Raw genomic sequence first — 26,547 nt, 5'->3', positions numbered from 1 at the left:
TTGCAAAATGGAAATTTTTATTATAAAATTTAATTTTAGGCACAGTATTTCAAAGGAACACTGAAGATAGAGAAGATACACAAAGCATAAATATATAACATGACAATTAAAATAAGCCGGGCATGGGTGGTGCATGCCTGTAATCCTAGTGGCTCAAGGAACTGAGACAGGAGGATGTAAGTTCAAATACAGCCTCAGCAATGGTGAGGTGCTAAGCAACTCATTGAGACCCTGTTTTTAAATAAAATAGGGCTGGGGATGTGGCTCAGTGGTTGAGTGGCCCTGAGGTCAATTCCTGGTACTTGCCCCTCCAGGCCCCAAATTAAAATAAAACATGAAATATACATTCTAGATGGCTGCTTAGCAGTGTAATTATATGTTTATAGAATTATTTCTAATTTTCCTTTAGAAAATAAGAATCTCATTGAAAAATATTTTAACTTTCCTCTATATCCCAGATATTTATTCCCATCAACAAATACTAATTACAACATAGTTTGAAGTAATATATTATGGGCCACTATTTTGATGTTGAAATTTAAGGGGATTAAAATGATCTCAAACAAGTATATTAAATATGTTATGGTTTTGATGTGAGATGTCTCCCAAAAACTCATGTATGAAGTTTAGAGGAGAAATGATTGGATTATGAAACCCTTGACCTGATTGATGATTAATCCCTTGATGGAGATTAACTTAGGGGTAATTGAAGGTAGGTAGGGTGTGCCTGGATGATGTGGGTCATTAGGATTGTGTCTTTGGGGTATATACTTTATATCTGGCAGTGGATTCTCTCTGCTGTCTCATCATCATGTGAGCCACTTTCTTCCACCAAACTCTTACACCATGATGTTCTGCCTTACCTCATCCCTGAGGAATAGAGTCAGCTGTCTGTGGATTGAGATCTCTGAAACTGTGAGCCCCAATAAACTTTTCTCCTTTAAAATTGTTTTTGTCAGGTCTTTTAGTCACAGCTGTGAAAAAGCTGTCTAAAATAAAATATTTAGTGAATACATACTGTCAAGAGCTGTCCATGGGCTGTGTGTGAACTATGTTGTGCATTGTCTTCTAGTGAAGGGATAATTCTGCCATTGGGAACTTCCTGTAGCATCTTCACAGGGATTGACTGCCTGATGCAAGTTAACTTCCTCCTCAAACTCTTCCAAAGATCCCACACAGCACCTGAGGTGGGTGTGACCTGCCAAGATGTCAATCAAGTTGCTGACTGACTATAAGACATCAGGAAGCAAGACTCCACCCTTGAAACCTTATCCCTGCCTTTGATGTACCCCCTTAAATAAACCACCAGTGACGTCTTTTCTTTGTCTAGTTCCAGTACCCATGTGGAGTAGATCTATCAGGGGCTTCCCTTTTGAAAATGTATTTCTGACTATTTGTGTTTTGTTCTTCACTAGTTATTTGAGACTTTAAGTTTTAGGGTGGCTTACATCATCCTGGGGAGGAAGAAGAATCCGCCAACGAGAGGCTGGCAGTCAACTCCATTAACATATTTAGTAAAGAGAACTAAGAGCAAAGAATTATTTAAATTTAATAAAGGACATTTATAAGTCAGTTTAAAATTAAACTGAAAAGGAAAAGCTGAAAACTTTCTAAGGCCTAAAGCAAGACAAGGATGTTCACTTCCACCACTTTTATTCAACATATGGTTAGAAGTTCAAGTCAGAGCAGTCAGACAAGAAAAAGAAACAAAGGGCATCCAAACAGGAAAAGAAAAATCAACCTGGCACTGTTTGAAAATGGCATGATTTGATACATAGAAAACCCCAAAGACTTCACTAGAAAAACCCTCAAACTAATAAATGAATTCCATAAAGTTTCAGGCCGACAATCAACATAGACAGCTCAATACACCCATTGCAAATTATCTCAAATAGAAGCTATAACAGTCCTTTATATGATAGCTATAAAAATACCAGATAATAAATTTAAATATATGGGTTAAGGATCTCAACAATGAAAATGATAAAAATAAATTTTACATAATAAAATTGAACACAAAAATGTTTCCTGGATCAGAAGAATAGCCATTATCAAAAATTTCCATATTATCCAAAGCCATCTTTGGGTTCAATACACTCCTCATCAAAATATCAATGATGTCAGTTACAGAACTTGAAAATAATCCAAAAATGTATATGTAATAACTGAATCTAAAGCCATTTAAAAATAAAGGAACACAGCAAAATGCATTCCTTACAATACCTCATTTCCTAACATACTGCAAAGTTTTAGTTATCTAAATAGCATGGTATTGGCATGAAAAGGGTCAGATAAAACAATGGAAGAGAATAAAGAACCTAGAAATAAATCCATATTCCTATAGCCAACAGATTTATAAAGAGGTGCTAATAGCACATATTAGGGAAAGAAATCTCCAATGTATGAGCTGAGAAAAACATTGCTATGCAGAAGAATAAATGTAGACCTCTAGCTGTCACCATTTGCAAGAACTAACTAAATATGAATTGAAGACTTAAATACCAAACCTTAAACTATAAAATTGCTAGAAGAAAACATATGGGAATTGCTTCAGGACATTGAAATTGGCAGAGTTTTTGTAGAAGAATCATGAAACAAACTAAGGGAAAACAAAGACAAAAAATGACAGAGGAGATTTCATCAAAGTAGAAAACTTCTGCTTATTAAGGAAATGGTCAATAGTATGAAGTGACAAACTTTAGAATGGGAAACACTGGACAAGAGGTTAATATTAAGAATATATGAGGCCAAGACTCTGTAGCTATAAAAGAAATAATCCAATTTAAAATGGGTAATAGACCTAAATGAATATTTCTAAAATGAAGATATACATATGGTCAACTGACATTTGACAAAATTCTCAACATCTCTAACCATTAGAGGAATGAAAATCAAAACCACTATTTGCTATAACCTTACCTCTATAAGAATATCTATTACTCACAAAGTATCTCTTAGCAAATTAAAAACAAATGCACATAATTTCTTGCATTTTATTACATAATCATTGAACAAAATTAAAAACCAACAGCAAAAACCCCACAGAAAACTATATAAAAACACGGAGATTGAGTAATACATTTTTGAATGATAAATGGGTAACAGAAGAAATCAGTGTAGAAATTGAAAACTTTCAGAATCAAATGACAATAGTGATACAATATACCAAAACCTATGGGACACTATGAAAGTAGTTTTAATAAGAACATTTATAATTATGATTGTCTACATAAGAAATTCAGAAAGATTCCAAAGACACAACCTAATACTTCTCAAGCTTCTTGGGGGGAAAAAAGAAAAAAAACCCAAAACCAGTAGAAGGAAGAAAATAATCAAGATCAGAGCTAAAATCAATGAAATTGGAGAATAAAAAATCAATACAAAGGATCAATGAAATAAAGAGTTGGTTTTTGAAAAAAGTAAATATAATTGAAAACCCCTTAACCAAATGAACCAAAAGAAGAAGACCCAAATTAATAAAATTGGAGATGAAAAAGGAGAAATCATCACAGAAATCCAGAAGATCATTAAGGACTACTTCAAAATCTTATATGCCAATAAATTGGTAAACCTAGAAGAAATGGATATATTTCTAGGCACATATATCCTCCCAAAATTGAATCAGGAGATCATAGAAAACGTTAACAGACCAATAACTAGCAAAGAGATAGGAGTAGTAATAAAAAGCCTTCTTCCAACAAAGAAAAGTCTAGGATCAGATGGAATCTCAGTTGAATTCTACTAGACATTCAAAGAATAACTAATGCCAATGTTCCTCAAATTATTCTGTGAAATAGAAAGAGGCAGAACACTTTAAATTAATTCTATGAAGCCAGTATCACACTCATAACAAAACCAAATAAAGACACATCAAAGAAATAAACCTCAGATCAATATCCCTGATGAACTTACATGAAAAATTCCTAATAAAATATTAACAAATCATATTAAACAACATATTAAGAAGATTGTACATCATGACCTAGTTGATTTTATCCTAGGAATGCAAGGATAGTTTAACTATGCAAACAAATAAATGTAATTTATTACATAAATTTGGAATAAGAACAAAAATTCCTTAGTCATTTCAATAGATGCAGAGAAAAGCCTTTGTAAAATTCAGCACTCACTCATGATAAAAACACTGAAAAAACTAGGGATAAAAGAAACATACATTACAAAGGCTATATATGACAAACCCAAAGCCAACATCATAGTCATGGGGAAAACCTGAAAGCATTTCCTTTAAAATCTAGGATAAGATAAGGATTTCCACTCTGACCACTTCTACTTAATATTGTACTAGAAATTTTATACAGAGTAACTATGCAAGAGAAGGAAATAAAAGGAATAAAAATAGGAAAGGAAGAAGTCAAATTATCACTGTTTGCAGATGATATAATCATATAATTAGAAGACCCATGGAAATCTATCAAAAGACTGCTAGAGTAAATAAATTAATTCATCAAAGTAGCAGGTTACAAAAACAACATATGAAAATCAATACTTTCCTAAGAATTTAACTGTTTCCTAAATATTTAATAGTTAAAGTGCATATGCTAATAAAGAAATCAGGAAAACATTTCTATTCACATAGGCTAAAAAAATACCTAGAAATAAATCTATCTATAGAGAGGAGAGATCTGTGCAACAACAACTACTGAAGTTCATAGTCAGCTGACTCCATATCTCTGGGCCCAAAATGAAGCAGAACATCATTGCAGAAAGGTGTTGCAGAGGAAAGCAGCTTGGGTCATAACAACCAGGAAGCAGAGAACAAGGAGCAGCATTTCTATGTATCATTCTCATGAACCTAGTATAAATTTGAAACTGATTCTCTTAAGAAGTACATACTAAAGACATAAAAAATTAAGCCAGGCACAGTGGTTCATGCCCTACAATCCCAGTGGCTGGGGAGGCTGAGGCAAGAGGATCACAAACTCAAAGCCATCCTCAGAAATTTAGCAAAGCCCTAAGCAAGTCAATGAGACCTTATCTATAAGTAAATTCAAAAAGAAAAAAGCTCTGGGGATGTGGCTCAGTGGTTAAGTGTTCCCTTGGTTCATTCCTGGTACACCATACACCCCCCCACCCCGCAAAAAAATAATTGCATAGAGAGTCTTTACTGCAGCATTAAAAAATATTTCTCTAATACAAGTGAAAGCAGTGAAGGAAAAGCAGAGGAAGAAAAATATGAGACATTCAGAATCCCAAAAGTGAAATGGGAGATATAATTTTAGCAAATAATTAATATTAGATGTAAACATTCTGAACAATCTTATCAAAAGGCAAAGATTATCAGATTTGATAAGAAATGATTCAGCTATATACTGGCCTATAAGAGACATAGTTTAGAATCAAAGATAGACATAGATTGAATGTAAAAGAATAGGAAATAGTATATCATGCAAACAACAACCACAATTAATATGCAGGGGTTAAACTAGAAAGAGACTAATTAGACTTTGAAACAAAAACACATCACTAGAGATAAAAATGATATTTCAAATTGAAATATCCTTCAGGATGATAAAACCATTGTAAATGAATACACATCTATAATATATATATATATATATATATATATATATATATATATATATGGCAAGCTGCAAGAAAAGAAGGGAGAAAGAAAATATTTGATAATTGTAGCTTTTGATAATGAATAGAACAACTAGGCAGAAGGTAACAAGGAAATAAAGATTTGGACTACACTAAAAAAAAAAAAAAAAAACAAATTAGATGATAAATTCTGCAATGGATAAACTCCCAGAAAGACACAAAGTATGAAAAATGGTCGAAGAAGACATGGAAACTCTGAATTTACCCATAACAAGTAAAGAGATAATATTTGTAATTTGAAAAACCAACCAAATGATAATGCAAAGGTCAACAGGGCATCACCAGTGGATTTTTACTAAATATTTTAAAGTAAACATCAATTTTTATAAAATCTTTCAAAATCTTTTGGAGGATATATCACCTCCAACTCCATTCAATCAGACCTGAGGCCAATATTAACCTGATATCAAAATTATAAATTTATAAGAAAAAAATTGTTATAAAGCTGTTCTTTTCATAATGAAATTGAATTTCCATTTAAAAATTAGCATTTTCCACCTTACAATATATAATTTTATTCAAAATAATATTTGATTCAAATAAGAATTTTCAATGGCTATTTCCACCTTTGCTGAAAAAACAAAACAAAACAGTGAGGAACTACACAGTTATGTGTCACTGTATACATTAGACTTTGGTGAGCAAGAAACAAGTGGTTTATTTTAACCATGAAAAATCTTCCATATCCACTTGTGTTGTTGTATGGACAAATGAGGCAAGGCATAGAAGATAGCAGGAGACAGTTTTATTTGGCTGCAGCCAGGTTCAGAGGGCACAGCTTTTGCTGCAATCATTTAATCCCCTGAATCCTGAATTCAGGTAGTTTCAGAGTTTTATACCCAGCATGTAAGGGAATGGGATCAGAAGTTCACAGTCTGAAGAATTTCACATAAAACAGCTTTTTCTCTCACTGTTTTGGGCAAGTTAACCCTTCAAAGACAACACCTGAGAAGGGGAGAACTTCTTCTCCCCTTTCATTCCTCCCCCTGCCAGCTGTTAATATGGAGCCCAATTGGTAACTTCTCTTAAAAATGTGGACATCTCTGTGAAACCCAGCTCAAGGCCAGAGGCCTTGTTTACTCATTTCTACAAACTACTATACTGGATATGTTTATAAAAAACTAGTAAGGGGGTGTCCAACACCTGGAGTGCTGATTTCTTCCTGGCCAATGGCCAAGTAAGATAGGGCAACACAAAAATAGAAAGTTTATCTACATTGAACTCTTTCACAGAGACTCTTTTGCTGACAGTCCTAAAATCAGCCATGGTGAAGATTTCTGGAGAAGCCCAGTTAAGACTTTTCTGTGGAGAAAGCGGGTGCCACTTCAGTGTGATCCATGTAATCAGCTGCTCTTTGGAAAAACTTTTTCTTGTAATTCCAGTTATGAGGGATATAATGCATGAGAGCCTTCCCTTCAAATTTTCCCCAGATCCAATTTGCTAGAGCTGGACACAAATAATTTCATTCTAAATGGGGCAACTCTTACAGTGTTGTTATATAATTAATATAAAATTTAAATTTCAAAAGTAACATTTGTTTTATAGCATTCAACTAATATAAGTAAGTATACTTAAAAATTTTCCTTCATGTCCACACCAGTCATCAAATTTCACATAAATATTTACATTTAACACTTAATGTTTCAGATTTTAATTAGTCATATAAGAGAAGAAATGTTTCTAAAATCATAAATATGATATACATGTATATATACATATATTATTTACACATACACATAATCACGCACAGACATATGCATACACACATAACATTTTAACCTAAATGGAACCATGAGATATATAATCATTCATCAGCTTTCCCAACTTACATTTTTTATACCAAATATGTCTTTCAAAGAGAACTGATGTAAGTCTTTCCCATTTCTCTCTTCTTTTACAGTGAAGAATAAATAATAATATATATTCCTCTTCCTTTCCTTAGGTGGTCTTTTCATTTTGTTTATTATTTTCCTTTGATCCATAGAAGTTTAGTTTAACATACTTCAAATTATTTACTTTTGTTTTTCTGTGTTCTTGCTGTCATATCCAAAAATTTATTGCTAAGACTGATGTCAATAAGAAATATTGGTATAGATGTGGCAAAATACAAAAACCTATACACTGCTGTTGGAAATATAAAATGATGTATCTACTTTGGAACACAGTATGGTATTTCTCCAAATGCTAACCATAGAGTTATCATATGAATCAGAAAATCCACTCCTTGCTATATAAGAAACCAAAAAGGAAAATATATGATGATGCATGAACCTGTACATTAATATGCAGATTAACATTATCAAAAATTAAAAACTGATTCTGAAGTTAATTTGGAAAGATAAATGACTAAAATAGTCAACATAATGCTAAAGAAAAACTAAATCTTTTTCTTTTTTATACTTCATGATTTTAGGATTGATAAAGAACTACAGTATGTACCACAGCCTTGTAGTTTGATATATGAAACACATAGGTAAGGAAAAGAAGGGAAACCTCATTACAAACCAACAGAAAAATAGTTAACAAATCATTTATAAAGAAGAAAGCCATAGACTGTAACAAAACATTTGCAATACACATAACTGTTTACAGAATATATAAAGACTAGAAAATTTAACATTCAGTAAATAATGCAATTAAAAACTGACAATAAAAAAATGACATGGTATTGGCATAAAAATAGATATGTAGAATAATGATACAGAATAGAAGATACACAGACAAACCCACATAAATACAATTATCTTGTACTAGACAAAGGCACCAAAAACACACGGGAGAAAAGATAGTCTCTTCAATAAATGGTGCTGGGAAAACTGGAAATCCATATGCAACAAAATGAAACTAAATCCCTATCTCTCATCATGCACAAAACTTAACTCAAAAGTGGATCAAGGACCTACGCAGTAGAACAGAGACCCTGCTCCTAATAGAAGAAAAAGTAGGCTCTAGTCTTCATAATGTCTAATTAGGCTCCAAAGTCCTTAACTAGACTCCTAAAGTTCAAGAAATAAAATCAAGAATCAAAACGAAATGGAGTCAAACTAAAAAATTTCCTCTCAGCAAAAGAAACAATCAATAAGTTGAAGAGAGAGTCTGCATTTTGGAGCAAAATGTTTGCCACATGCACATTGGTTAGAGCACTAATCTCTAGATTGTATAAAGGACTCAAAATTTTTAATACCAGAAAAAAACCCACAACAACCCAATCAATAAATGGACTAAGGAACTGAACAGACACCTCTCAGAAGAAAATATATGATCGTGCAACAAACATACTAAAAAATGTTCAATGTCTCTAGTAATTAGAGAAATGCACATCAAAACTACTCCAAGATTTCATCTCACTCCAGTCAGACTGGCAGTTATCAAGAATACAAACAACAATAAGTGTTGGCAAGGATGTGGCAGAAAAGGCACACTCATACATTGCTGGTGAGACTGCAAATTGGTAAAACCAATCTGGAAAGCAGTATGAAAATTCCCTTAGAAAACTTGGAATGGAACCACCATTTGACCCAGTTGTCCCACTCTTTGGTTTATACCCAAAGGACTTAAGAAGAGCATACTACAGTGACACAGCCACTTTAATGTTTGTAGCAGCACAATTCACAATTGCTAAACTATGAAACCAACCTAGATGGCCTTAAATAGATGAATAGATAGAGAAAGAAACTATGGTATATATACACAATGGAATATTACTCAGTGCTAAAAGAGAATAAAATCACAGCATTTGCAGATAAATAGATGGAGTTGGAGAATATCATGCTAAATAAAATAAGCCAATTTCCCCAAACCAGGGGCTAAGTGTTTTCTCTGATAAGTGGATGTTAATTTATAACTGGGGGTGGCATGGGATGAATGGAGAAAGTTTGGATGGGCAAAAGGGAAAGGGGGAGAGTATAGAGGGAAGAAAATTTTGTGGAATGAGATGAACATCATTACCCTAGGTACATGTATGATTGCATGAATGGTATGACTCTGCTTACTTCATGTACAACTAGAGAAGTGAAAAATCCTCCTCCATTTGTGTACAATGAATTGAAGAGATTTCTACTGTCATGTATAACTGATTAGAAGTAATAAAAAATTGACAAAACACACAAATAGGCATTTTATTGAAGAGAATAATCAAATGGCAAATAATTAGGTGTCCCCCAAGAGTTCATGTGTGAGACAATGCAAGAACATTCAGAGGTGAAATGATTGAGCTATGAGATCCTTGATTCAATCACTGAATTTGGTGAGGGGGATTAACTGAGTGGTAACTGAAGGCAGGTAGGGTGTGGTTAGAGGAGGTAGGTCATTGGGGGCATGTCTTTGGGGTATGTATTTTGTATCTGGCAAGTGGAGTCTTTCTTTGCTTCCTGATTATTACATGAGCCACTTTACCCACCACCTCTACTCTTCCCCCATGATGCTCTGTTTCATCTTAAGCAAAAGAGAATAGAGTTGGTTATCTATGGACCAAGACTTCTGAAATCCTGAGCTCCAAATAAACTTTTTCTCCTCTAAAATTGTTCTTGAAAGTCTTTTAGTCACAGCAGCAGAAAAACTGATTAAAACTTTGATTATGTGTTTATAGTATGCATCTGTATATATGTATGTACACATATACATATATCAATTGCTTGTAAGGAATTGCAACATGAGGAACCTTCTCTGCCAGCTCAGTCCATAGAAACAATTACTCTAAGAAAACAGTAAGCACATCTAGAGTCATGATCTTTGTTCTCATACCATTCATTAATAAAAAAAATTAGGGCTCCTTGGAAAATGCTGATCATAGATATGAGGCAAAATGTCTATAATTTGAGCCAAGAATGGCTAAAAGATATATTAAAACACACAGAAAACTACCCCAAATACACATTAATGGATACTTGTCAAAGGGATACAGGAGGCAATAAATACCACTCCAATGTCTGAAATTGAAGTTACCAGAATCACAAAATTAATAAAGTTATATTTGGCATAAAAAGATATAAAATAAAGGTGTAAAGTAAAGATCCAATAGTCCACATTGATTAAAATAAATGTTGGAAAAAGTAAATAAATAGGGCATATTGACAAAAGCATATGGAGAAGTGTGCCTCAGATTTATATAGATACATTGCCATCAAAGAATTGGTGCTCAATTTTTTGTATAGTGACTTATTTATGAGCACAGTATATAAAGAAGGACAAACATACATTACAGTGGAGAAACCTGGCAAACATCACTGTAGCCAGGTTGTCACTGCTAGCCTCAAGAATTACATCATGATGACTGTATTTACTGTTGATAAACACGATGAAATGCAAATTTACCTATATGGGTGCTCATCCCACAAACCAGTATCCCTACTATAATTATGCAGAAATCATTGGAAAAATTCCAATTGAGAGGCTTTATTAGGAAATGCGTATAATACTGTTTCTCACATAATATCGAAAAACAGAAAAACATTAGAACTATAAAAATATTAAAAAGCATGGAATTCAATAATATGAATATATTCATGTATGATATAACTGAACTTTTTGTATTAATTTCACAAAATTTTATAAATCCAAAAGAAACCTCTAAAACTTTTAAAATTACTTAAAGATACATACTTTGAGGTAAAGTTTTTCAGAAAGAAGCCAATAATTGGAAAAAATACCATTTTCTACTTCCAAATATACTATTTAATTCAAATAAGTATTGTCAATGCTTATTACCATCTCTGAGAAAAATGTGGAGGAATAGAAAATTCACACAGTATCCATATACAGGTTAAATATATAATGTTTTATTACCTTAACCAAGTTATGAAACTTAGTATCACTAGTAACAGATGAAATGACAATTAAGGGTCTCTTGTGTTGCAAGAAAAAGCTTAGTATGCCTATGATTACTAAAAGTATATAACTTGAATTTAATCTTGAAAAAACTTCAGAAATTTGGATAATGGAATATTTTAAAAGATAGCTGAAATGTATGCATGCATGTATTATATGTATGTACATATGCATATATGAAGTAGCTGGGTATATAAAATATATTTATAAATATCTCATTTGGGGGGTACCTGAAATTGAACTCAGGGGCACTTGGCCACTAAGCCACATTCCCAGCCTTATATTATTTTATTTTATTTATTCTAATTTGTTATATATGACAGAAAAATGCAATTCAATTCATATTACACAAATAGAGCACAATTTTTCATGTCTCAGGTTGTACACAAAGTAGAGTCTCACCATTCATGTTTTCATACAGTACTTATGTGTGGTGAGCCGTTTCTGCGGACTGTGGTCGCCATTACAAGATGGCGCTGGCTCCACTGTGGTCTGTAACAAACAACTCCTTATTTGGGAGAGTTGGCACAGGGTTTTTTAACACCCTATGAGAAAGCTCCACGTAGCAGCTTCGCATTGGGGCTTGGGATGCTTTATTAAGGCTGGGAGGGGCATCCGAGGGGAAGAAGAAGAAACATCAGGGGCCTGAATAAACGGCTGAAAGAAGATTCCTGTTGTTGCGTCTTCCTTGCGGGCAAGGGGTCGCGACAAGTGGTGCCGAAACCCGGGAAAAACCAGGACTCTCAGTCGTCAGGAGTGGTGCACCAGATCGTCCCGGTGAGTGGGACCCCATCGTCTCGGAGAGCGAGACCCCATCGTCCCAGAGAGTGGGACCCCATCGTCTCGGAGAGCGAGACCCCATCGTCCCAGAGAGTGGGACCCCATCGTCCCGGAGAGCGGGACCCCATCGTCCCGGAGAGCGGGACCCGCGACCAAAGCGGAATCAGCTCCTCTACTAAGAAAGAGAGAGCCTCATATTTTATTGCAGCTGCACTGTGTACTTTCATTTTTGTTTTCTGTGTGCCTTCATTTTTGCTTTCTGTGTCTGTTTTGTTGCTGTGTCATCCCTTTACATTGACTCTCTTTGAGTCTTTCTCTGCCAATCAGCTAGAGGGACATATTAAATGAAATTGTCCCGAGGGGGATAGACGGGATCGGGAAGGCACGCCTGGAGCAGCGAGTGTCGTTCCAAGTTTGATACTCAGGAACGCCCACTGCAGCCGGGAAACGGGAACAAGGGCCCACCCCGGGCCCCGTATGCCAGAGTGTACGGGACGGTCCAAAGACAGAGCAAGCTGCTACCGCAGTAAGATCTTGGCCAGGCGGGGGAAAATGCAGACAAAATCATACAAAAGGCAATCGGCTAGGAAAACTTGGAGAACTTTTGCCCCGAGAACGGGCAGCGGACTCCATGTTGTTTACATCACCATGGTAACCATGGGGTGCCTGGCCGGAAGAGCAGCCTCCTGGTCCCACCTCCCACACTTTTGCGGGCTTCCGATTGGTTCTTCCACAGTCACTCAGACAGGACTTCTGGTCCCGCCTTCCAGCCACTAACCTGCTTTGCTGTGTTTCAGATTTCTACCGGAGCTGCTCAGAAAGATATCTTTTTCAGACAAAATTTAATTCCACGTGTTTCTATGTTACAGTCCTAAATTTAAACTAGTTCTAAGTTAAATAACCTGACTTTTCTCTGTAGTTGTGTTACTAAATAATGTTCTATTGAGATATCAGATATGCTTCTTTATATTTTACTTTTAATTTTGGAGATTATGAGGATGCATTTATTCGCCACAGGAACAAGCCGACAAGGTTCCTGTGATGACCAAAAAATCCTTATTTTCATTGCTAACCATAAAAATAAAAATGTATACTCAAGGATCTTATTTCAGTACATCTAGTGACGTCACATAGAAGAGTGCACTCCTAGTTAAAAATAAATTAAAATGGATCCAAATATTTTAAGACCACGTGGTTACATAAAGTTAATACAATTATAAGTTAAGTTCTTATTCTTAATATATATTTTTTAGATATTTAAATAACCTATATTTGTTAATCTATAAATTAATTAGCACATGCCTAATTGATTAATTAATATATATTTGCCTAATTGTTTTTCTTCAACAGGAAACCCATAATTTATGTTTTATATTTACATTTATCAGATACTCTGCCTTTTCAGTTACAGATATTTGAGATAAATGTGTTTACTATAAATTTGCTTTTAAGTAAAAATACAATCAAATAATTTCTAATTCTCAAAGTTACTATTTAAACTCATAAGATGATAAATTATTATAATTATTTCTACAAAATATCTAAGGGTTTTAACTATATTTTCATTGATATTTCTTATCAAAGTATAATAATTTGTTTATAGATCCTAAGGTGTTCAAAGATTGTTCCAAAGTATATTTTTTTTTAAGAAAAAGATGTTCCAACAAAGAAGAAGTACACATGGATCCTAAGAAGAAGAAAGAAATCATCTTTGGGTAAAATAAGGTCTTTCTATTCATTTCCCTAAGTAAAAAGATTTTTATATTGTTATCTAAACAAAAAAGAGAGAAAAAATTTCATATACTAAACTGACTATAATTAACTTAAAGATATTTCAGTTTATTTTCCTAATTTAACCATACTAATGTGAGCTAAAATTTTGTCCATATTTTGACATGACAAACACCTATTAGAATGTGAGTTTATTTCTTTACAGAAAGATCCTTGTTGCCTAACAATTCTTACTGTTTAAGATAGGGATTAATTTTGGTAAATAAATTCACATTGTTGATTAAACATTAAGTATATTAAACTACTAACTTAAACCCCTGTATGACCTTTTGAGAGGAGGCCCCTCACCCACCTCCCTGCGAAAACCTACTCCAAAAGCCTTGAAGGCACTCAGGTTAATAGAAACAGCCTTACAAGAGATGCAGGTTACCCAGATAGATTATTCTATACCCCTATCATTTATAATCCTGCCATCAAAATTAACTCCTACTGGAGTGTTTTGGCAGACTAGTCCCATCTATTGGGTCCATTTACCTGCTTCTAACTCTCGGGTGATAACTCCCTTTTATGAACTGGTGATAAATCTGCTCTGGAAAGCCAAATATTTGGGTGATGCACTATTTGGAAAGACTCTTGACATTCTCATTCAACCTTATACCCAAGATATGATTTTAAAATTGCAACAGAAACATGATCTTTGGTGTCTTTTTCTTTGTACTTTCAAAGGTAAAATTGATAATCACTTTCCCCGACATAAACTTCTAGAAGGCCTTAAGAGATGTCCTATCATTTTTCCTAAAATTATTAAAAGAGAGCCTATTTCGGGAGCTCAAACTGTTTATACAGACGGAGCAAAAAGGGGGGTTTGCTGTTGTTTTTGATGGATCTCAAGTAATTCGACACCCTGTTCCTAAACTGTCTGCCCAAAGATCAGAAGTTGAGGCTCTAATTATGGCCCTTAAACTATACAATTCCATCCCACTTAATGTGTATACTGATAGTCTCTATGTTGCTAAGTTAGCCTCAGTTATTAAAACAGCCCCTTATATTGGCAGGCAATCCACTATCATGGAACAATTACAAACGGTTCAGCTCCTTGTTTGGGCTAGACGAGATCCTTTATTCATTGGACATATCCGAGGACACTCGGAGCTTCCTGGGCCTCTGGCGGAAGGTAATGCTAAAACAGATGCCGCCACTCATAATATGGGCCTAGTATACACTATAACCAAGTATGATGAGGCCTCACAACTCCATGCTAAATTCCATCTAAATGCACAATCCTTACGCTTCCGCACAGGATGCTCGCGTGATCAGGCTTTACAGATTGTTTCCCTATGCCCAGTATGTGCTCCATTTCTTCATTTTCCCAGTTTGGGTGTTAACCCTAGAGGCTTACACCCCAATGATATCTGGCAAACTGATGTTACCCACTTCCCTAGTTTTGGTAAGCTGTCTTTTGTACATGTTTCTATTGATACATACTTTGGCTATATCTTTGTTACATTACACACTGGAGAAAAGGCCAAAGATGTTATTGGACATCTCTTAAAAGCTTTCTCTTGCATGGGCAGTCCACGTTGTCTCAAAACAGACAATGGACCCACATATATAAGCCAAACAATTCAACGGTTCTGCACCCAATGGGAGATTGAACACAAAACAGGTATTCCTTATAACCCCCAGGGACAAGCTATTGTGGAACGAGCCCATCAACATTTAAAAATTTATCTACAAAAAATAAAGGAGGGGAAAATATATAGATGCTGCCAGGGACCTAAGGCCTATTATTGTGCCTCCTGGGGATGTGAAACCTCTAGTAATGGGTATTGACTTAAGAATTCACCTAGGAATGACTATGCCCATTTCTGGCAAACAAATATTACTATTCAGTTTACTTCCAATGGAAGACAACAACCAGATTGGACTTAAGGATATCTCTGGGGGCTGAGTATTTACACCCCCGGACAGTACAATCCTGGCCTGCTTTTTCGGCTCAAATTGACCACAGAACAGCCTACTGGAAGTCTAATAGGACCTAATCAGGTGCTCGGAGACCAAAAGGCCCCATCTGGACCCAAGCAGCCCATAGCCCCAACAGTAAAACCTTCCCCCAGCGGTCAAACAAAAACTATGGGCTATCAAACCTTTGATTATGCCCCTGAGCCCATATACCCTGGAACTGGAGATCGCCTTCTTAATTTGGTCCAAGGAGCCTTCTTCGCTCTCAATGCCACTAATCCTAACAGGACCCAAGATTGCTGGCTATGCTTGACCTCCAGGCCGCCCTATTATGAGGGGGTAACGATACTGTCTAATTTATCCTCTAATACCACTGCAGATCCTAAATGTTATTCTCTGCCCAGCTATAAGTTGACTATCACGGAGGTCATGGGGCAAGGGGTTTGCTTGGGAAAGGTGCCGCTTTCACGCCAACATTTCTGCAACATCACCCGACTTATAAATCAATCCCAATCTGATTATTTGTGGGGTCCCAAAGGGTCCTAATTTGCTTGCAATACTGGGTTAACTCCCTGTGTTTCCATGGCAGTCCCAAATACAACTACTGATTTCTGTGTGCTGATACAATTATGGCCGAGGATATCTTATCATGGGTCAGACTACACCCTGGGACACCTTGAGGGACATACTCGGCTCCCCAGAGAACCCATAACTATGACTATTGCCCTCCTACTGGGCATAGGCAGAATAGCAACCGAAATAGGAACAGGGACAGCCACCTATGTCCAGGGAGGTCAATTACTAAATCTACAAATGGCTATGAATGAGGATTTAACAGCCATGGCCAAATCAATTACCGCCTTGGAAAAGTCCCTCACCTCCCTCTCAGAAGTTGTGTTACAAAATAGGAGGGGACTAGATTTATTGTTCGTAAGGGAAGGAGAACTATGTATAGCTTTATAGGAACAGTGTTATGCTTATGCAGATCACACTGGGGTAATCCTGAAACTATAGAAAAGGTCACGGAAAGATTGGCTAAAAGACAAAAGGAGTTTGAAGCACAACAAGGATGATTTGAACAGTGGTTTAAAAATACCCCATGGTTAACTCCTTTGATATCCACTGTAATGGGACCGCTTTTCAGTCTCCTCCTTATAGCTGCTGTAGGCCCCTGCCTAGGTAAGAGAGTGACAATTTATTAAAGATCAAATTAACATTCTGACTTCTAAGCCAATACAGGTTCATTATCGACGCCTACAAACCAAGGATGATTTTGCTGAAGTTTGTCTCCGACCAATTCAAAGATAATTTTTCTACAATAATCCCTGCTTCATGCCTTCCTCCTTTCACCCTCTTTCTTCTTTATTTTATTATTCCTCTCCTCTGACTTTATGCCTTGTTGAACCGGAACCAATTAGAGACCTAATGATGACTGGCTGAGTAGATACCATTAAACGCCTTGGCAACAACGAGCTGATCTTGTAGTACCCAGAGACGGGCAACTTTCACGCTTACACTGCAACCTAAGACAGGGGAATGGGGCCTCCCCAAAGACGGGTAAGCAATGTAAAGACAGTGAACGACCTAAGACAGGGGCTACTTGATTCCCTTTGACGTGCAACAAACAAAAGAAAAAAACTGCTGGCAGTGGTTTCCCCCCGGCCCCCAGGGCTTGGATCCAGCCCTGAATTTTATGCACGTCAAGGAAGCCAGCTCACAGGGCCTTGTAAGATTTGTGGTGTCTGTTTTCATATTCAGCCAATAACGGTCATGTGGGAACGTCCTGACCTGCTTGGGTCTGATAAGGTTCCTGGTTGAAGGCTTAGTATGAGTAATGGCAATTCACCTCAAGTCTGGCTTGCGCAGATTAAACAGTAAATCTTTGACATGGTCATTGCACCCCAAGTTTTATGAACATTGCGCTGGGATCGACATGTCTTTCTTTGTTATTCTCTTAGTGTTGGAAAGCCCTTACACTCTGCCGGCTTTACTGCCATTGCACGCAGATGGGTTTCCACACTAGTGCTTTTCTATCGCCTTAAGACCCGTGCCTTTCTTTTAGGGTGTTACCAATTTGTTTATCGTTGTATTTCTATACAGCCACAGTTCAGCCTCAGCTATCCCCCTTCGTCCACCATCGTCACGATACAGGATGCGAGGCAAAGCACTGCACTTGAGTGATCCTTGAAGTGGACCTCAAGGAGAGCATGTCCTATTGCATGCGGGTTAGACGCGTCCACGCCCCGTCCCACGGAAAAAGGCGTCGGCTGATATGGCCTCGGATCTGGGGAAGGCGCCTCCTTGGGGCTGAGCCATACTATACAGCCACTTCTGCACAGTGGGATAGGACCTCTACTCTCGCCTGTGTTGTTCTTAGAAAACAAAAGGGGGAACTGTGGTGAGCCGTTTCTGCGGACTGTGGTCGCCATTACAAGATGGCGCTGGCTCCACTGTGGTCTGTAACAAACAACTCCTTATTTGGGAGAGTTGGCACAGGGTTTTTTAACACCCTATGAGAAAGCTCCACGTAGCAGCTTCGCATTGGGGCTTGGGATGCTTTATTAAGGCTGGGAGGGGCATCCGAGGGGAAGAAGAAGAAACATCAGGGGCCTGAATAAACGGCTGAAAGAAGATTCCTGTTGTTGCGTCTTCCTTGCGGGCAAGGGGTCGCGACACTTATGGTAACGATATCTGCCTCATTTCACCACCTTTCCTACCCCCATACTTCCCCTTTCCATCCTTCCCCTTTGCCCTATCTAAAGTTTGTCTATTCCTCCCATGCTCCCCTCCATCCCCATTATGAATCAGCATTCTTATATCAGAGAAAACATTTGGCATTTGGTTTTTTAGGATTGGCTTACTCACTTAGCATTATGTTCTCCAACTCCATCTAATTACCTGCAAATTGCATGCTTTTATTCTCTTTTAATGCTGAATAATATTTCATTAAGTATATATACCACATTTTCTTTATCCATTCATCTACTGAAGGGTATCTAGGTTGGTTCCACAATTTAGCTATTGAGAATTATGCTGCTATAAACATTGATGTGGCTGCATCATTGTAGTATGCTGTTTTTAAGTCCTTTGGTATAGAACAAGGAGTGGGATAGCTGGGTCAAATGTGGTTATACTTCCAGTTTTCCAAAGAATCTCCATAATGCTTTCCTTATTGGCTGACCAATTTGCAGTCCCACCAGCAATGTATGAGTGTGCCTTTTCCCCCACATCCTCACCAAAACTTATTGTTGTTTGTATTCTTAATAGCTGACATTCTGACTGGAGCCAGATGAAATATTAGAGAGGTTTTTGATGTGTATTTCTCTAATTGCTAGAGATGTTGAACATTTTTTCATATATTTGTTGATAGATTGTATATCATCTTTGAGAATTTTCTGTTCAGTTCCTTAGTCCATTTATTGATTGGGTTGTTTTCTTCGTGATAAGATTTTTGAGTTCTTTATATGTCCTAAAGATTAGTGCTCTATCTGATGTGCATGTGGTAAAATTTGCTCCCATTCTGTAGGCTCTCTATTCACTTCATCAATTGTTTCTTTTGCTGAGAAAAAGGTCTTTAGATTAAAATCATCCCATTTATTTATTCTTAATTTTAATTCTTGTGCTATAAGAGTCTTATTAAGGAAGTCAGGACCTAATCCAACATGATGAAGATTTGGGCCTACTTTTTTTTTTTTATCTAGGCACAGGGTGTCTGGTTTAATTCCTAGGTCCTTGATGCACTTTGAGTTGAGTTTTATGCATGGTGAGAGATAGGGGTTTAATTTCATTTTACTACATATGGATTTCCAGTTTTCCCAGCACCATTTGTTAAGAAGCTATCTTTTCTCCAATGCACGTTTTTAGCACCTTTGTCTAATATAAGATAATTGTAATTTTGTGGGTTAGTCTCTGTGTCCTCTATTCTGTATCATTGGTCTACCAGTCTATTTTGGTGCTGATACCATGCTGCTTTTGTTACTATTGCTCTATAGTATAGTTTAAGGTCTGGTATAGTGATGCTAGCTGCTTTGCTCTTCCTACTAAGGATTGCTTTAGCTATTCTGGGTCTCTAATTTTTCCAGATAAATTTCATGACTTCTTTATCTATTTCTATGAGGAATGTCATTGGGATTTTGATTGGAATTGCATTAAATCTGTATATTGATTTTGGTAGTATGGTCATTTTGACAAAATTAATTCTGCCTATCCAAGAGCAAGGTAGATCTTTCTATCTTCTAAAATTTCTTTCTTTAGCATTTGGTAGTTTTCATTGTTGAGGTGTTTCACCTCTTTCATTAGGTTGATTCCCACATTTTTTTGAGACTATTGTAAGTGGGGTAGGATTTTTTTTTTGTTTCTCTTTCAGAGGATTTGTCACAGATATATAGAAATGCCTTTAATTTATGGGTGTTGATCTTATATTCTGCTACTTTTCTGAATTCATTTATTAGTTCTAGAAATTATCTGGTGGATTTTTTGGGTCTTCTAGGTATAGAATCATATCATTAGCAAATAGTAATGATTCAAGTTCTTTTCCTATTCATATCCCTTAATCTCTTTCATCTGTCTAATTGTTCTGGCTAGTGTTTCCAAAAATATGTTAAATAGAAGTGGTGAAAGAGGGCATTCCTGTCTTGTTCCTGTTTTAAGAGGGAATGCTTTCAATTTTTCTCCACTTAGAATGATTTTGGCGTGGAGCTTAGCATAGATAGCTTTTATAATGTTGAGATGTGTGCTTGTTATCCCTAGTTTTTCTAGTGTTTTGAATATGAAGGAGGCCTGTCTTTTTTCAAATGTTTTTTCTGCATCTGTTGAGATGATAATATGATTCTTATCTTTAAGTCTTTTGAAATGATGAATTACATTAATTGATTTTCATATGTTGAACCAACCTTGCATCACTGGGATGAACCTCAATTGATCATGGTGCATTGTCTTTTTGATATGTTTTTGTATTCAATTTTCCAGAATTTTATTGAGAATTTTTGTATCTATATTTATTAGAGATATTTGTCTGAAGTTTTTTTTCTTCAATGTGTCTTTGTCTGGTTTTGCAATCAGGGTGATATTTGCCTCATAGAATGAGTTTGGAAGTGTTCCCTCATTTTCTATTTTATGAAAGAATTTTAGGAGTATTGGTATTAGTTCTTCTTTAAAGGAATTTTACAACTGAGCTTTATTCCCATTCAGTCCTGGTCTTTTCTTTGTTGGTAGGATTTTCATGGTGTCTTCTATTTTATTGCTTGAAATTGATCTGTTTAAATCTTGTATATCATCTTAGTTCAGTTTGGAAAATCATATGACTCTAGAAATTTGTCAATGCCTTTGTGGCTTTTTGTTTTATTAGAGCACAAATTTTCAAAATTATTTCTATTTATCTTCTCTTTTTCTGTAATGTCTGTTGAGATATTTCCTTTTGCATCAAGTATGTTAGTGATTTGAATTTTCTCTCTGCTTCTCTTTGTTAGCATGGCTAATTGCTTATCAATTTTATTTGTTTTTTCAAAGAACCAACATTTTGCCAATTTTTCAATTGTTTATTTTATTTCAATTTCATTAATTTCAGCTCTAATTTTAATTATTTCCTGTATTCTATTGGTTTTGGTGTTGATTTGTTCTTCTTTTTCTAGGGCTGTAAGATGTAATGTTAGGTCATTTATTTGTTGACTTTTTCTTTTTTTAGGAAATGAACTCCATTCAATGAACTTTCCTCTTAATACTTCCTTCATACAGTCCCAGAGATTTTGATATGTTGTGTCAATATTCTAATTTACCCTAAGAATTTTTTAATCTCCTCCTTGATGATTTTTGCAACCCATTGTTCATTCAATAGCATATTATTTTATCTCCAGGTGTTAGAATAGCTTCTATTTTTATTTTATAATTGATTTCTAATTTCATTCCATTATAAACTGATGGAATGCAGGTTAGTATCTCTACTTTTTTTGTATTTGCTAAGAGTTTTTTTGTGGCATAATATATGGTCTATTTTAGAGCAGAAACAATGTTCTGCTGAGAAAAAGTGCATTTTCTTGTTGATGGATGAAATATTGTAAATATATAAATTAAGCCTAAGTTATTAATAGTACTATTGAGTTCTATAGTTTCTTTGTTCAGCTTTTGTTTGGAAGATCTATCCAGTGGTGAAAGAGTATTCTTGTGTTGTGGTGTATTTGGCTCTTAAACTTGAGAAGAGTTTGTTTGATGAACATAGATGCTCCATTGTTTCGAGCATATATATTTATAATTGTTAAGTCTTGTTGATGTATGGTTCCCTTGAGCAGTATGAAATGTTCTTCTTTATCCCTTTTGAGTAACTTTGGCTTGAAGTTTACTTTATTTGATATGATGACAGCGATCCCTGCTTTTTTCTGCAGTCCATGTGAGTGGTATGTTTTTTCCCAACCTTTCACCTTCAGTCTGTGGATGTCTTTTCCTATGAGATGAATCTCTTGGAGGCAGAATATTTATTTTTTTTTAAATCCAGTCTGTCATTCTATGTCTTTTGATTGGTCACTTTAGGCCATTAACATTCAGGGTTATTATTGAGACATGATTTGCTTTCCTGATCATTTTTGTTATTCAATTTGACTTGGCTTCTTCTTCGATCAGTTTTTCCTTTAGTGTAATAACTTCCTCTGCTGAGTGAATACTGTTAATAACTTAAGCTTAACTGTTATACGATTGTTATTTTTCATTTCCTCTTCATGGAATATTTTTCCAAGGATGTTTTCTAGTGCAGGTTTTCAAGTTGTCAACTCTTTTAACTTTTGTTTATCATAAAAAGTTTTTATTTCATCATCAAATCTAAAACTTAATTTTGCTGGATATAAGATTCTTGGTTGGCAACCATTTTCTTTCAGAGCTTGGTACATGCTATTTTAGGGTCTTCTTGCTTTCAGGGTCTGGGTTGAAAAATCTGCAGAGATTCTAATTATTTTCCCTCTATATGTAATCCATTTCCTTTCTCTCATGGCTTTTAAGATTCTCTCCTTATTCCATATGCTAGGCATTTTTCATTATAATGGGTCTTAGTGTGGATCTGTTGTGATTTTGTACATTTGGCATCTTGTAAGCTTCTTGAATTTGGTTTACCAATCATTTTTCATGTTTGGAAAGTTTTCTGATATTATTTCATTGAAGAGATTGTTCATTCCTTTGTTTTGAAACTCTATGTCTTCCTCTATCCCAATATCTCTTAAATTTGGTCTTTTTCTGCTATCCTATATTTCTTGAATGTTTTGCTGATGGTTTCTTACCATCTTCACTGTGTGGTCTACATTAGTTTCAAGATTTTGTATTTTGTCTTCATTGTCTGAGGTCCTGTCTTCCAAGTGGTCTATTTTGTTGGTGATGTTTTCAATTGAACTTTTAATTTGGTTTATTGTTTCTTTCATTTCAAGGATTTCTGTTTTTTTTTTTTTTCAGAATCTCTATTTCTTTATTGAAGTAATCCTTTGCTTCCTGTATTTGCTTATGTGGCTCTTGAAATGATCTTTTGCTGCCTGTATTTGTTCTCTTATATAATTTTTTGATTCACAGAACATTTTAATTTTGTACATCCTGAACTCCTTCTCTGTCATTTCTTCTGTTGTGCTAGTTATGCATTCTAATAATGTAGAGTCTTTATTTGTTCAAGACCCCAGTCCTATTTTGTATTTTATTTAGGGACAGGGTCTCACTGAGTTGCTTAGTGCGTTACTTTTGCTGAGGTTGGTTTTGAACTTGCAATACTCCTGTCTCAGTCTCCTAAGACACTGGGATTACAGGTGTGCACCACTTGGCATGGCATATAAATATCTAGTTTAATTTAAAGATATTCACAAATTAGTTTATACAAATTCAATATAAATATCTTACTTTAATTTTGTTCACATTTTCTTAAGCATTATTCAAAACTAGAATTAATTCAAAGAACTTCTGGTCTCAAAGTAGTCAATCATTTTTAGGCAGAAAATATAATCAATGTGTAGAGGGAGATTAATTGGTTGCAGCTCACAGTGTTTTGCCTTATTTTAATCTGTTGACCACTGATGATTGACACCAGCTTAGCTTCTCTGATTGACCAACACTCAGCTATTTGTTACAAGAGTGTACTCCTAAGTTAGGCTTTTTCTTGATTTATGTACTAATTTAAATTGTAGTTTTTTCCTAAGAAAACAAATGCAAAGGTCCCCTCATGCCTAAATTTAATCCAATTTAACAGTATTATAGGTATATGTCAGTATATTACCTGCAATATTTGTAAGATGTGTACATACATGTGATTGATAGTTGTATATACAAACATTATGTACACATGTATATGCACATATGTATATGCACATGTTGAAGTAGATCAATATTATAAAATATGAAAAATTGCTTAATCTGTTGTTTAATTTGGTTTAAATGCATACAAGTATTAATTGCATTATTTTCTTGAACTTTGAAATTTTTACAAAAAATTTTTAGGTAACTGTGATTGATCCACGTGCCTCTTAAATCTCTTTCCATTTCACAGCTTGGATTCTTAAAAAGTTCTATCTCATGCTACTTTTGGTGTATGTTATTTACAGTATGACTTAATGGTTACCATTATGTATTCTGGAGCCAGATATCCTGGATTTGATTCCTGAGCTGTACCCTTTATTTCTGTGGACAAATTATGAACTCTCTGCCCCTTAATGTTTTTTTAATCGAGTTATTGAAAATTGAAATATAGTAATGAGAGTGAAAGACTTAATAGATGTGCTGAATACTGAAGTGGATACCACTGAAAAATTATTTGTAATCTAAAAGTGTATGTTAAGATTAATTTTGATTGAACAACTAATAAAAAAATTTTAAAAAAAGATTAATTTTGAGCATTACAGGACATATGTAAAACATAGGCAAGAGATATGAATGTAGACATGACTAAAGTACCATTTAATTATTTTCAAATAAACCATATTTCCCAAATAAGCTAAAATAATAAATAGATCTATTGGATGAAATGACTCTAAGAATTTAGTCCAGATATCTGGACTAAAAACAGTTTTTGTCAATCTTTTAAGTGTTTTATTTTTTCAGTGCTGACCATATTTCTAGATTAAATTCTTTTTGATTGCAAAATTAGAGATGGCTGTGACAGATTTCACAACCATAGACCATGATATTCAGAGAAAGATATAAAGGAAATAAAATAATAAAATAAAGGAAACTCATTTCTGAGTAACTTTCAGAAAAAATTATCTATATTGTCTTTTTTCCCCAAATAATTTCATACTCTTCCATCTATAGATGTTTGAGGTTCAGTGTTGGTATGCCATTAGGGTGGGTGATGCAGAAATACCCAACAAAACATCATGATATTACTAAAAAAGAAAATCAATGAATGTAATTCTGACAACTGAAAATGCCCATTAAAATACAGTGTGTGTAAACTATTCATTGAATTCAGAGCTTTTCAAAGTTTTTCATCACTGGATTTTTTTTTATAGTCTTCAAACCTGTTTAAGACCCTAAAAGCCATTGTTTATATAGGTTATATCTATTAGTATTTACCAGGTAAGAAATTAAACTAAAAGACTGAGAACAATCTTATATTAAAACATAATAATAATAATCCCATTAACCTTTACTTAATAATTATAATGAAAACATTTTAAAGAAAACATTTAAAGGATGACTAATATCAGGGACACTATTTGAGTACTGGTAATATAAAATCAAATGTGATGTAGTTGATGCAGGAAGAGGCTAGTAGTTCATTTTATTTTATAAATAGTAGCAATTTATAATTTGTATTTCTTTGAAATGTTATTTATACATGTGTCCTGTCCTTTCTGAGATATCCTCAAGTTCTACTCTCATCACTTAATGTGTGAATTACTGGAGTTAGTCTCATTCCTCTTTCTCTCCAATCAATTGCCAGATCATCTTTCTGAAAAATGAAATCATATTTGATGTCAGGAAGACAGGAATGTGTGATGGTTCTAAATAAATTCAAGTTTCTTTGGGCAGTGTTTAAGCTTCTTAATGATCTGATTCACATCCATCCTACTAACCACACCAAGAACTCTCCAACACTTTGCCACTTTGGTGGCTCTGTTCCAATGTTTACCCCTGTTCCCACTCCCAGTGACACATTCGTTTCCATTTTCTGAAACACCAAATGTGAAGAAAAGACAGTATTGATTCAAAGTCCCGATCTCTGTGTCTTAACCAACTGAATGAGCTTGGGAAATTTACCCAGTGTATCAATACATAAGGTTCTCATTAAAAACAAGTGTAACAAAGTAGGCCTAATTAATCCATAGGAAGTACATGTTAAATATCTCAATTAGTACCTAGCAGTTAGTACATTTATGTATGTTATTTTTCTTGATATTTGTACTTTTAGTTGCTGAGTAAATATTGTTGTTTAGAGAATTAGGGTTTTATTACTTTTATGAGAAATTAATGCTTGAACAATATCTCCTTTTGTTAATGAACATGAACATATCAATGCTTTTCATTGGAATCAGTTCATGTTTTGCTACTCTGAATGAACAACAAAACAGGTAATAATATCAGGAAGAAAAAACTTCATTTAATTGATATGTTTACTAATTATATTGTAATAATGATGGAAAATAAAGAAACTACATAAAATATACATAT

General features: G+C 34.9%; 1 protein-coding gene across 1 annotated transcript in view; it reads right to left on the bottom strand.

Annotated features, from left to right (window-relative positions):
* LOC308653881 (olfactory receptor 5K3-like) overlaps positions 1 to 26,547 on the bottom strand; it is a gene marked incomplete at both ends in the record, with an annotated part of 115,696 nt that overhangs the window by 44,407 nt on the left and 44,742 nt on the right. The window lies entirely within an intron of this gene.

Source organism: Spermophilus citellus, assembly GCF_964194105.1.
Source record: "Spermophilus citellus genome assembly, chromosome: 7".
NCBI classification, from domain to species: Eukaryota; Metazoa; Chordata; class Mammalia; order Rodentia; family Sciuridae; genus Spermophilus; species Spermophilus citellus.
Note: the sequence above shows the minus strand (reverse complement) of the source record. Positions and strands in the feature narration are given on the sequence as shown.